This window comes from Panicum virgatum, chromosome 3N (genome assembly GCF_016808335.1).
Source record: "Panicum virgatum strain AP13 chromosome 3N, P.virgatum_v5, whole genome shotgun sequence".
NCBI lineage: Eukaryota > Viridiplantae > Streptophyta > Magnoliopsida > Poales > Poaceae > Panicum > Panicum virgatum.
This window is the reverse complement of record NC_053147.1, coordinates 7,775,034-7,788,706: the sequence shown is the minus strand read 5'-3', so window position 1 is coordinate 7,788,706 and position 13,673 is coordinate 7,775,034. Positions and strand designations below refer to the sequence as shown.

At 46.5% G+C, this 13,673-nt stretch overlaps 1 pseudogene across 1 annotated transcript; it reads right to left on the bottom strand.

Moving 5' to 3' along the window:
- Positions 1 to 1,064: 1,064 nt before the first annotated feature.
- On the bottom strand, positions 1,065 to 4,268 carry LOC120664072 (annotated as a pseudogene). Its single transcript, XR_005670708.1, has 7 exons — positions 4,111 to 4,268; positions 3,278 to 3,389; positions 2,585 to 2,624; positions 2,343 to 2,438; positions 2,022 to 2,219; positions 1,828 to 1,911; positions 1,065 to 1,712 (listed from the first exon to the last, which is right to left on the bottom strand). The product of XR_005670708.1 is annotated as a serine/arginine-rich splicing factor RS2Z33-like (transcript).
- Between the last annotated feature and the right edge of the window lie 9,405 nt (positions 4,269 to 13,673).

The window sequence follows — 13,673 nt, the reverse complement described above, 5'->3', positions numbered from 1 at the left end:
GGCGGTTAGCAAGACCAAGTCGGTGCCTGTCATCGGCAGCATCTACGACGCAGGCCTGCTTCGGGGAAATTACATACAGGAGCTCATCGACAAGGCGCCCCAGGTTGGCTTGGATTGCTCACAAGTCCATCTGCAAAATCTTGCCTTTGATCTCCTCGCCGTGGGAATTGTCGGTTAGAACATTGAATCAGAGTCAGCAACTTGTTAATTAAGCTTGGTGCTAAAACGTTGTAACTGTGTCTTTAGCATGGGGCCGGCGACGCGCTGCAGGTCGAGCTCCGCCTCGACGGCTGATCCGTCTGAGGGCACGAGTATGCGCTGCTACCATCCGAAGACCCGAACTCAACGCGGATGATAGCAACGACGCGCTGTACCTGACGCGCGGTGCCCCTGGTCACCGCGTGCCCACGCCTCGCCGAGCTGACGCTCGGGGTCGCGGCGGCGTTGCGGGTGGAGGGCGTCGCGGAGTAGAGGAGAACCGGGCTGCACGGGGTGGGGAAGAAAGAAGCCAAGAGCATTGGCGGTCATTTGCTATGGTTGTGCTGACTCGGATTCAGCGTGGAGTGAGATCTGGCATGCCACGTGAGCAAATGTGGTAAAAACGTATTGATTTTCTCTCTCCAATACTAAATATGTATCGTTATTTGTAAGGATGCTATCTAAATAGATGTCATTCGGTATATTGATAAAAAGTTAAATGCCCCCATGATTGACGGACGGGGTACGTGAACGGGTGCGCAAAGTTTTTGGTGAGAAAAGAATAGGAAACACGGCAGAAACATTTTACTTTTGCAAGTTTTGCTACTAACCAATTACTAACCAATCCTGTGCATCTTGCCGACGGAACTTTTCGAATTAGTGGGGCCGGTTGCCTGAAAGAAAAATATGATGCGTGGAAGCTTGCAAATGTAGCATACCGGATGAAAGACAAGTTCTTCAATTCAGAAAACCGCAGCCATGTGTGGTTCGTGTGTACGGATCGAAGCCGTGCGTGCACCACATCACAGCAGAAGATAATTGCGGTGAAGCTGGCAACTGGACCAATGCATGGACCGCAAGCTCTCTTCACTTCAAGCCTTCAACTGCAATATAAGGCTGCCACGAGGGCAAATTATCTGACGAATATCCAAATTAACCAGTCTAAGAAGTTCAAATATCAACGTTACAAACCGGAGATAGCCCGAGGGCAACAGATCCTTGCATAAGATTCTAGCTCACAAAACCATAAGTCGTCGAGAAAATGGGTGGCAAATACAGTTCTTTCTGTCTTAAAGCTGAAAATGTAACTTTTCAGGGGGACTGGCTTCCTCTTGGTGAACCACGGTCATCATCATCACCAGCATTGCCTTTGGGACTAGGGCTCCGGTCATCTCTAGGGCTCGGGCTGCGCCCATTGGCTGCAGGGCTACGGTAGCCATCAGATGGGCTACGGCTCCTGCTCCTGCTCCTGCTGTTCTCCCTCTTCGCAGGGCTGTCACCACGGTCTGAGCCATTGCGTTCACCATTGTCCTTTGGTGGAGGGCTCACCTGATCCCTTGGGCTCGGGACTCCTTGGGCTCCTACTGCCGTTAGGTGTGGGGCTGCGCTCCTTTTCCTTTGCACTTGGTGAAGCAGAACGCCTGGGGCTCCTGCTGTAGCTAAGACTCCTTGATCTCCTCTCATCACGGTCTCGGCGTCCACCCCTGGGAGATCCAGATGGGGATCTAGAACGGCTGGACGTAATACAAGGACCCGTTAGAAAAGGACGGATGGCAAAACCAGATACACAAGATAAACAATAACATGGATAGCTCAGAAAAATAATCCATAGGGGTTTCGTCTGCATACATATAGCTACGGCTTCTGCTGTAGCTCTGGCTGCGCCCCCGTTCACGGCGTGGAGATGGTGACCGTGAATAACTTCTCTCACGCCTGAAACATGTTTAACAAGCAGACTCTTGAGTAAAAGCATACAACAATAAGCAGCAATTGAAATGTCTGATAGCAGTGGAATGGAGCTGAAGAATGTTATCAATAAACACCTAAGATTCCGTGGACTGTTCTGGCAATTTCTTTCTATGTGGCCCCTTTCTCCACAACGGTAGCATTTGTTCTTCCAGTCACCAGCCTTGCAGTCCCTTCGCCCAGTGACCATCAATTCCACAGTTAAAACAACGACCCGTCCCTGGTGGAGGCCCTCTTCCCATGTACTCACGTGAGCCACCAGAACCACGAGGAACCTGAAGTCACAGATGTTTGAAAGACCATGCGTTCAATCTCAAAGCACATGCTCATTAAATCAGAAGCTTGAAAAAAAATATATTGTAATCATTCAGAAATTGGATAACTAGCCAAAAACTTACCCCTTTAGCAAACTCAACGATGATGCGGCTCCCATCAACTTCCCTGCCATCTAGGTTGTATTGTGCATCATCAGCATCACGAGGATCGCTGAATTCCTGTTTAGCAAAGAGAAGAGGCAAAAAAAAAAAGGAGATGCCACATATGAAAAGTATTTTTTTACAATTCCCAGAGCATGTGTGAACCAACACTAAGAAAAGGTGAATTATTCAGAATCAAAATGGGGGCAGCAAAATTCACGTACAATAAATGCATAGTCGCGCTTCAACTCCACTTCTCGTATTCTGCGCAAATGGTTGCCACAAACAATAAGCCGTCATGAGTCAATTACTCAAATGCATCAGCAAGTTGCAACTTCCACTACAACAGTCAATAAGATTACACCAAGGGCGCCCTTCACCAAAGTCCTCCACAAATATTGGAACTATGGCCACCAATTCCACCAAGGGCACCCTTCCACCACAGACCTCCCAGGTGTAAAAAACCGAAAAACCTTCAACAAAATCATTCAAGTCAAACACACAAGGCCAGGAGGTCAAACATCTACTTTGTGCTTTCTGAAATAACAGAGAATACCAAACAAAAAAAGTGGCTTGTATAGCCTCATCCACAAAACGCTGAGAATGCTCCTAGTATCACTGAAGCCTCATCATCTTTAATTCTATATGAACAAGGATAGGAAGGACCCCACTTATTAGCGTAGTCTAAGTTCTAGACACCAGACCACCTGCATCCCCATGTCAGGAGGATTATAGAGTTACAATTTAAGAGATGATAGCCTGGTGTATACCAAAATATTTAACCACGCTAGCTTATTACAACATGTCAAAATCAAATGCTCATGTTAAGCTCTAGGACATAAATGGTGTTTTACCATCATAATAACAAGTAACATACTCTGGACTTCACAAGAACTCTTTGTGAATATGTTTCTTACCTTCCATATTTGCTGAAAAGATATTCCAGGTCACGGGAACGAGTGCGGGAGGACAGTCTGCCAACATACAAGCGTGTGTTCCCATAACGATCGTCATAGCGAGGCATATCTACTTAACACATAAAAACCTTCAATCAGTCCTTTCATAAAAAAAATCTAGCTAAAGTAGACATGATAGTATGAACACTATAGTTGAGAGAGAGCACTTCGAGTACAAACAACGATATCAGAACCTAAAAATAATATCACATACTAACTAGAAAATTCTCCTCGGTCTCAATTTACACAACTCGATGGCAGTTGGAAAATCACAGCAATTGCAGCACCTCGCATCACAAGCTTCAGTAAGGAATTGTGCTACAAACTTAACTGTGCTACTCAGTTCTAATCAGAGCTAAAGGTGCTAACTTGATTCAATTAGTTCATTAATTGGAGATTGACTAATAAGACTATAAGAGCAACTCCAGCAATATCCCTACTCAGGGCACCCAAATCCCCCCACCCAGCACCTTCTCCCGTGGGTAGGGAGGCCCCTACTTGACAGCTGTCGCCGTTTCCCCTCCCACCTCCCCACCCGCTTGCGTACGGACGCCGGCGCCGCTGCCTCGAGCGCGGGTGTTGCCGCATCCTTGCCGCGCCGGCAGCCCTCGCCGCCTCTCCGACCCCGCCCAAGGAGTTTCCAAGGTGAGCCGACAGCCCACCGTGGCACCGCGTCTTCTCCACCCGTGGGCGCCCTTGGCCGTTCTTCTCCCCCACCGGTGAAACGGGACCAAATCCACCGGATTCGCCCAATAGAGGAGGAAAAGGAAGGGGGAGATGGGAGGAACAGTCACCTTGTTGCCGAATCGAGCTAGGCTACGGCGTCTGAACCGTCGAATCGAGTTCGAAGCCAAGTAGCTCGTCGAATCTGGTGGAGCTAGAGGCCAAGAACAAAGAGAGAGAAGGGGCTGGGAGGGAAGAAGATGGTTTTTTTGGGGGGGGGGGGGGCGGCGGGAATGTTGAGAAATTTTTTGAATTCGGATACTGTAGTATTTTCGTTGTTACTTGATAATTAATATTCAATTATAAACTAATTAGGTTTAAAAGATTCATCTCGTCATTTCCAGTTGAACTGTGTAGTTAGTTATTTTTTCCAACTGTATTTAATGCTCCATGCATATGTCCGACAATTCGATATGACAGAGAATTTTGAAAATTTTTGGGAACTAAACGTGAACTTGGTGGCGAAAGAGAGCCGTGCGGGAGAAAGAAGATAGAGGTCGTGTTTAGATCTCGTGCCCAAAAATTTTGAAAAAAATGTTGATAATTTAGAGTACTAAATGAATTTTATTTATAAATTTTTTTGCACGGATGGGCTGTATATCGCGAGACGAATCTAATGATGGTAATTAATTCATGATTAATCCATAATTAATAAATGGTTATTGTAGCATCACTATTTCAAATCATGGATTAAGTAGACTCATTAGATTCGTCTCGCGATTTACAGCCCATCCGTGCAAAAAAATTATAAATAGACTTCATTTAGTACTTTATTCATATGTCCAAACATTCGATATGATATTTTTGGTGTAAAAATTTTGGATCTAAACAGACCCAGAGAGAGCAGTGTGGGTGCAAGAATTTAAAAAAAAAGTAAGAGAAAGGAAAAAAGTTAAGGTAATGACATGTGAATTCTATATGTTACTGAGAAATAGGAGTTGAGAATAAAGTTAATTGGATCCATGTTATTATAATTTTTGTATATCTGAAGAGTACCACTATTTCTTGAGTAACTATTTCCGTACCATTACAATTTCACATTTTCCAGATATATACCATCACGTACCAAATCGACGTGTTTATAAAATATTTGGACATGGTGCATGGTGAGGCTCTGGAGCAGGCATGGCATGGCGCCGTCGTGAGCTCGCGCGGCGGGGTGACGTGGAACAGCCGAACTGGTGCGGCCACGTGCGCACCACGCGGAGCACGAGCGCCTCGGCGAAGTGCATCCCCGCGGTGCATCGGCGTGGGCCCCCCTAGAGGCCATCTCGCCTAGCCGCGCCAGGTAGTAGCTGGTAGCGTCATGGTTGCGGGCGGCGAGGGAGTCAGCACAGGCGGTGAGCGTGACCACGAGCTCCATCGCCTCCCGTCTGGTCTCTCCTGGCGCTATAGTTGTCCATGCAGTCCATTGGCCCGGCCCAAGCATGACCAATTTGACCCGGGCCAAGTCCGACCCAACCTGCTCTCCATCGTGCCCGGACTTGGGCCGTCACCCCAGCCCGTGGGCTGGCACATTCCGACACGGAATTAGCAGGCTGGCCCGATGTTAGCCCACCTACCCCACAATCGAGAGCCCATAATGTAATCGCCCAAGGCCACAATCCCCCGGCTCAGCCCAGCAGCCTCCGCCACTTGGGCACCTCCCTCCCTCTACCCCTTCTGTTGACCCCCCCTCCCCCCACCTCCTCATTTCCTCAACCGCCGCTCGGCCGCTCCGCTCCCCCATCAGCTCCTCCAGATCTCCGCCGCCGCCGGTGTCGCTCCCCCTCCTCTCCACCAAATCTCCACCTCCGGCGCGGCGGCGCCGCTCCCCCTCCTCTCCTCCACCTCCGACACCCCCCTCGACCGCTCCCCTCCCACACTGGACTGAAGCCGCCGCCTCCCTACCTCACGGAGGTTGCCTCCCCTCCGCGGCTCCGCCCAAGCCTTCCCTCTCCTAGTCTCCACCGCCACAGGTGCCGCTCCCCCTCCTATCCTCCACCTCCGGCACCGCTCGGCCGCTCCCCTCCAACAGTGGACCGAGCCACCGCCTCCCTCCCTCACGGAGGTTGCCTCCCCTCCGCCGAGCCTTCCCTCCACAGATCCCGACGGCCGGCTCCTCCATAGACCCCGATGGCCGGCGCTTCCACAGATTCCGGTGGCCGACTCCCTTCAACAGACCCTGGCGGCCGGCGCTTCGGCCAGATCCCGACGACGGGCACCTACCTCACCGGCAGCTCCACGTCTCCACCAGATCCCGGCGGCGCCTCCCTGCTCCACCGAGCCTGCGTTGACGCGGGATTCGCTGGGCTGGCCGTGCCAATCGGACTGGCACGACACGTAATGGTCCCGTGCCTGGGGCGTTGCTGCAGCCCATGGGCGAGCACGGCCCTGTCCGGTGGATTATCGTGACGGGCCTGGCCCGGCACGAAGTTAGTCTGGCTTAGCCGGGCCTGGGCTAGGGCGGTCGGGCCGCCCATTTGGACATCTATACCTGGCGCGCAGCTCGGGCAGAGATGGAGGATGGAGGCCGCGTGCCCGCGTCGTCGGCTGAGGTGGGGGTGGAGATGGCGTCCGTGGCCACAGCGGCAGTGCTCCGCTCGGCGCTGTCGCGCGCGCAGCAGGCGACGGCGCTGGTGGGTCGCGCGCCTAGGGATGAAAATGGACGGAAAACCCCTCAACCATTTCCGTTTCCATTTTTTTATTACAAAAAACGGGAGCGAGAGCGGAATAGCCGAGTATGGGAGCGGAAACGGGATATAACAGTTACAGAAACGGGCGGGAACCGAAAAATCTACCGGAATGTATTATTATTTAATCACCATGCTCTTTTCATGAATATAACAATAGACACTCCTTTACACAAACTATTTTTCAAAAATATGATCAATATTTCTTGTTTCCTAAGTGAAGTACATGTATTAATGTTGAGGAACATGTATTGAGTTTGAAGAACATGAGAGGATATATGGTGTGTCTATCATTTTTTCGGATTTTATAAATACGGGACTAATACGGGATTGTCCCGGCTAAAGACGGAATCCCGCAAATACGGACGGAATATACCCCTTCTCGCTTTCCGTCCCATTTCCGTTTTTTCCGTAAATACAAAAACAGACGAGATAAATATAGAAATATGAGCGGACGAAATGTCCGTTTTCATTCTTTAAACTCATAAGACCCAGGTGTAAGCATCTAGGCCCTCAAGGTATGTTTCGATAATTAATGACAACCATTATTGTGACTAATGAGTTTGTGCAGCTTAATAGATCATTATCGCTCATTTGGTCATATGTCAAAAGAGGCCCCTCAATTTCATTATTCAAAAAGGCGACCTCGGTATTCAACTCAATTATATGTCAAGACTAAGGATCTTTCTAGTCCTAAGTGTCATAAGGTTGAGAAGGATACTTAGGTTAGTATAGGTTTTATAGTTTTGTAGTGATCGCACTATTAAGAGGGGTTAAGGCTAAGTAACTTGAGCATGGACATGGTCATTTGAAAATGGATGCACACAATGGTCACTCAGGTTTCTAAAAGTTCAAATAAGTGGTTCTCAAACCATATCTCAAGAATATTTGGATTTCATTCAAGACTCAAATCAGAAAAGACAAAATCAGAAAAAGTCTATACACCGGTTTAACCGACGACCTCAATTTTCTATACGTCGGTTAAACGAAGTCAGCAGAGTCTGGACAAGTCAATACACTGGTTAAACCAACGTGTTTGAATTTAACGTCGGTGCATTAGTCCAGAGTTGGTTTTTCCAGGGTATTTCAAGTTCTATACACCGGTTAAACCGACGATGTTTGAAATGGGACGTCGGTGCAATTGACCAGTGAGATGGTTTTTCCAAGGACTTCAGAAGTTGTACTCACCGGTTAAACCGACGATAGGTTTGAGTTAACGTCGGTACAGTTGTCCAGAGACTTAGTTTTTCTGTTGATCAGTGGACAACTACACTCACCGGTTAAACCGATGATACGTCGGTTAATCTGCCCAAGTTGTAACGGCTAGTTTTCAGAAGGGGCAGTTTACATTCATCGGTTAAACCGACGATGACTATTGGAGGTACGTCGGATTAACCGGCGCTACGCAGTTTTCTGGCAGATTTTCTCCAACGGCTCTATTCGTGTGAGCTGCCTATATATACCCCTCCAATGGGTCATTTTGCCACTCTTGACACCAGGCAACATCCATACACTCATATTATAGTCAAGAGCCACCTTGAGCTTCATCATTCACATATTTGTTCATTCAATCAATCAAGAAGCAAGATTAAGGACTTGAGTAGAGAGAAGCTTGTGTGCATCCGTTCTTGGTGATCGGTTCTTGCTCAAGTGAAGGCCTTAGCTTGTTACTCTTGCTGATTGGCATCACCTAGGCGATCTTGGTGATCGAGGTGTTTCTCGCGGAGCTTGCCAAGGATTGTGGGAGCCCGGAGAAGAAGATTGTACGTGGCTTGATCTCCACCACGCCGGGATGGTGAACGGAGACTCTTAGTGAGCGCCCTCGTCTCGGTGACTTGGGAGGTGACAAGACTCTTTGTGAGTGTCACAGCGTGGATTAGGGGTGTGTGCCAACACATCGATACCACGGGAAAAAATCCGGTCGTCTCTTGTCCACTCTCTTTATTCAAGCATTTTCTTTCATGCAATTTATTCATGTGCTTGACTTAGAGATCATAACTTAGCTCTACCTTGCTAGGCTTTACTTCTCTTTATATCTCTCTTAGCTTGTGTAGGTAGCTTAGTTATCTGGTTGGTGAATTGGTGCCTTACTAGCTTTGCATAGGTTAAGGTTGCTTTATTGTTTTTTAGAAATTGAAAAAGGCCCAATTCACCCCCCCTCTTGGTCCATCGATACATACAATTGGTATCAGAGCCTCGTTGCTCATTTGGATCATTAGGCTTCACCGCCTAGAGCTATGGCCAAGATGGGTGGTTCGCCTCCTCACTTCGAGGGCAAGAACTTTGCCTATTGGAAAGTTCGCATGGCCGCATATCTTGATGCGATTGCCCCCGAGGTGTGGTTGGCAACAAAGACCGGGTTCACCGGAACTCCCACCTCGGAACAATTAAAATGGAATGCCAAGGCTAGAAATGCAATTTTCGAAGCCATTAGTGAGGAAGTCTTTGCTAGAGTCAATGGCATGGACTTAGCAAGTGATATTTGGAAGGAGCTCATTGAAATACATGAAGGCTCCACTAAAGTTCGTGAGCAAAAATATCACTTGTTTAGAGCTAAGTATGATTCCTTTAAAATGCTACCTCATGAAAATTGCAATGATATGTATTCTCGCTTGAATGTCATTGTCAAGGACATTAATGCACTTGAAATATCCAAAATTGGCAGTGCCTCCATCAATCGCAAGATTCTCATGCTCCTCCCGAAGCCCAAGTATAACATCATCAATGCTATGCTTCAAAAGGAGAATCTTGACACAATGGAAGTGGGAGAACTTGTGGGCGAAATTCGCGCTCATGAAATGAGTATCCTTGGTATGTCCGAAGAGCCAACTTCAAGCAAATCAATTGCTCTAAAGACCAAGGCAAACAAATCCCGCAAGCTCAAGATGATCAAGCAAGAATCAAGCTCAAGCAATGAAGAAGATGATCATCATGAAAGCTCATCGGATGTTGAAGATGATGGAGAACTTGCTCTCATGATGAGAAAGTTCACACGCTTGAATAACAAGATCAATAAGAAGGGTTTTAACTTTGACTCAAAAAGAGGAATGTTCCGACCAATGGATGTCAAGAACAAAATTTGCTACAATTGTGGAGAAAAAGGCCACATCCGTCCAAATTGCCCCAAGCCGGACAAAAGAGACAAGGATAATAAGAGCAAGCATCGCCATGATTCAAGCGATGATGAAAAAGAAGAAAGGAAGAACAAAAACAAGAAATTTGGGAAGAAAAAGAGCCATGACAAGAAGACCAAGCTCTTCCCAAAGAAAAAGGGCAACACCAAGAGAAGTTTCTTGGTAGAAAAACAAGAATGGGTGACCGATGTCTCATCAAGTGAAGAGTCAAGTGATGAGGAAGAAGATATCGTCACCATCACCCTCACAAATAAAGAACCATCGCTACCTCCACCTCCAATGTGCCTCATGGCCAAAGGTAACTCTAAGGTATGTGAGAGTGAAGATGATAGTGATAATGAGCTTGACCCTAATGAGTTTGCTAACCTCATTAATGAGTATACATCCGTCATCAAGAGGGAAAAGGGCAAAGTCAAGGTTCTTGAGAGCACTCGTACCAAGTTAGAGCTTGCCCACTCCGATTTGCTTGGCAAGTACAATGACTTGCTCAAAAAGCACAATGAGTCACTTGTACTTGCTAAGCAAGTTGAAGAGAGCCACAAAAAGCTTAAACAAGAGCATAGGGAGTTGGCTCACAAGTATCTAGAACTTGAATTTGCCTATGAAGCAATTGACCCAAGTCTTGAGAACTTTGCTCATGAAACTATTGAGAAGGTCAATACTTCTACTTCATGTGATGACCTACTCATTAATGCAAATGCTACTAATGCTTTGCCAGAGCTTGCACCTTCTAGGGAAAAGGAATTGATGGATCAAGTTGCAAGCCTCAAGAGTAGTGTGGAGAAGCTCTCAAGAGGAGAATACATCCACAAGGAGATTCTCTTCAACAATGCCCGTGACTATGGCAAGAGAGGTCTTGGTTCATTTCCGGAGCCAAACATAGCTACTACTCCTTCTCCGGAGATCAAGATTAGCTTCATCAAGGAAGTTGGTTCATATTGCCAACATTGCCAAGTCACCGGGCACCACATTAGGGAGTGCACTTTACCATCACGTCCTCTTCCTAATTTACCCAAGAATTACTCATCAATGTTTCAAAATAACCATTTTCTCTTGAGTAAAGTGAAGGGCAAGGTGAAGGCCAAATTCATTGGCAAACTCACTAAGGAGTCAAAGAAGAAGCTCCCCAAGCAACTTTGGGTCCCAAAAGCTCTTGTCACACATGTGCAAGGCCCAAAGCTTGTTTGGGTTCCTAAAACTCAAAAGTGAATTCTCATGTGTGTAGGTGAACTACAAAGCCGGTGGAAAACATTGGGTACTTGGTAGCGGTTGCTCTCAACACATGACCGGCAATGATAGCATGTTCACCACTCTTGAAGACCCCGGAGATCATGAACATGTCACCTATGGTGATAATTCAAGGGGAAAAGTTTTAGATTTGGGTAGAATAGCAATTTCTAAAGATTTATCTATTTCTAATGTTTTGTTTGTAGAAGCACTAAGTTTTAATCTTATTTCAATTGCTCAATTGTGTGATCTTGGACTAACGTGTGCCTTTGACAAGAATGGTGTTGTAGTAACTCATGAAAAAGACAAGTCATTGGTATTCACGGGGTTTAGGCATGGCAACATTTACTTGGTGGATTTCTCTTCAAAGCAAACAAGCACCATGACATGCCTCTTCACCAAGTCTTCTCTTGGATGGCTTTGGCATATAAGAATTGCTCATATTGGTATGAGCAACCTCAAGAAAGCCCACAAGAGAGGGACGATCACCGGCTTGAAGGATGTCACGTTTGACAAGAACAAGCTATGTAAAGCATGTCAAGCCGGGAAGCAAGTTGCAACACATCATCCCATCAAGACGATGTTGTCTACCTCCAAGCCGCTCGAGCTTCTACACATGGATCTCTTTGGTCCAACTACATACAAGAGCATTGGTGGTAACCTCTATTGCCTAGTAATTGTTGATGATTTTTCACGTTACACTTGGGTTATGTTTCTAGGCGATAAGTGTGAAACTCCGGAAATCTTCAAGACATTTGCAAGAAGAGCTCAAAGGGAGTACAACTCCCCAATTGTAAAGATCCGGAGTGACAACGGCACCGAGTTCAAAAATATGAAGATTGAAGAATGGTGCAATGAAGAGGGCATTAAGCATGAGTTCTCCGCTACCTACACGCCTCAACAAAATGGAGTGGTTGAAAGAAAGAACAAGACACTCATCACCCTAGCAAGAGCAATGTTGGATGATTATGGCACGTTCGAGAAGTTTTGGGCGGAAGCAATCAACACGGCGTGTCATGCATCCAACCGAGTATATCCCCACCGACTCCTCAAGAAAACTCCATATGAGCTCATCACCGGGAAGAAACCAAATATATCCTACTTTCGAGTCTTTGGTTGCAAATATTTCACCTATAAGAAGAAAAGGCTCGGTAAGTTTGAGAGTAGATGTGATGAAGGTTTCTTTCTTGGTTATGCATCAAACTCCAAAGCATATAGAGTATTCAATCAAACCTCCGGGTTAGTTGAAGAAACATGTGATGTGGAGTTTGATGAATCTAATGGCTCCCAAGAGGAGGTTGTTGGCTATGAAAATGTAGGTGATGAAGAGATTGATGAAGCTTTGAAGAATATGTCCATTGGGGATATCAAGCCGGAAGAGGTGCATGAAGGCAATGATCAAGGGGGAGGACCTTCCTCATCTACACCAAGCATCTCCACGACACCCCAAGTGGATGAACATCAAGAAAAAGATGATCCACTACCTCAAGAAAATGTGCCAACGCCAACACCCCAAGTCCAAGAACAAGAAGAGCAAAATGTTCCACCACAAGCACAAGTCACCCATGATCCACCCCAACAAGCATCCACGCAAGTACCGCTAGTGAAGCATGGTCGCATCTCCAAGGATCATCCAATTGGACAAATCATTGGTAGTCCTTCCAAACGAGTAAGAACTCGCTCTAAGCATGCTTCATTTTGCGAACATCACTCGTTTGTTTCTTGTATTGAACCCACTAGCATAGAGGAAGCACTTGAGGACTCGGATTGGGTGATGGCTATGCAAGAAGAATTGAACAACTTCACCCGTAATGAAGTTTGGGTCCTTGAAGCTCCTCCGAAAGACACGAATATCATCGGCACAAAGTGGGTCTTTCGAAACAAGCAAGATGAACATGGGGTGGTGATACTGAACAAAGCAAGACTTGTGGCAAAAGGGTTTTCTCAAGTTGAAGGTTTGGATTTTGGTGAAACTTTTGCTCCGGTCGCAAGACTTGAAGCTATCCGTATCCTTCTTGCTTACTCTTCACATCATGACATTAAGTTGTATCAAATGGATGTGAAAAGTGCATTCTTAAATGGCGTTATTAACGAACTTGTTTATGTTGAGCAACCTCCCGGGTTTGAAGATCCGAGGAATCCTAACCATGTTTATAGGTTGCACAAGGCACTCTATGGGCTCAAACAAGCTCCAAGGGCTTGGTATGAGAGGCTTCGTGACTTCCTAATCATGCAAGGCTTCAAGATCGGGAGGGTGGACACCACATTGTTCACAAAAGACGTCAACGGGGATCTTTTCATTTGTGAAATTTATGTTGACGATATTATCTTTGGCTCAACTAATGATTTACTAAGCCATGAGTTTGCTACCATGATGTCTAGGGAATTCGAGATGTCCATGATTGGCGAATTGACCTTCTTCCTTGGTTTTCAAGTCAAACAAATGAAGGAAGGGACATTCATCCATCAAGAAAAGTATACTAAAGATATCTTGAAGAAGTTCAAGATGGATGAGTGCAAGCCAATCAAGACACTCATGGCAACTAATGGGCATCTCGACTTGGATGTGGACGGTAAACCGATTGATCAATCCCTCTATCG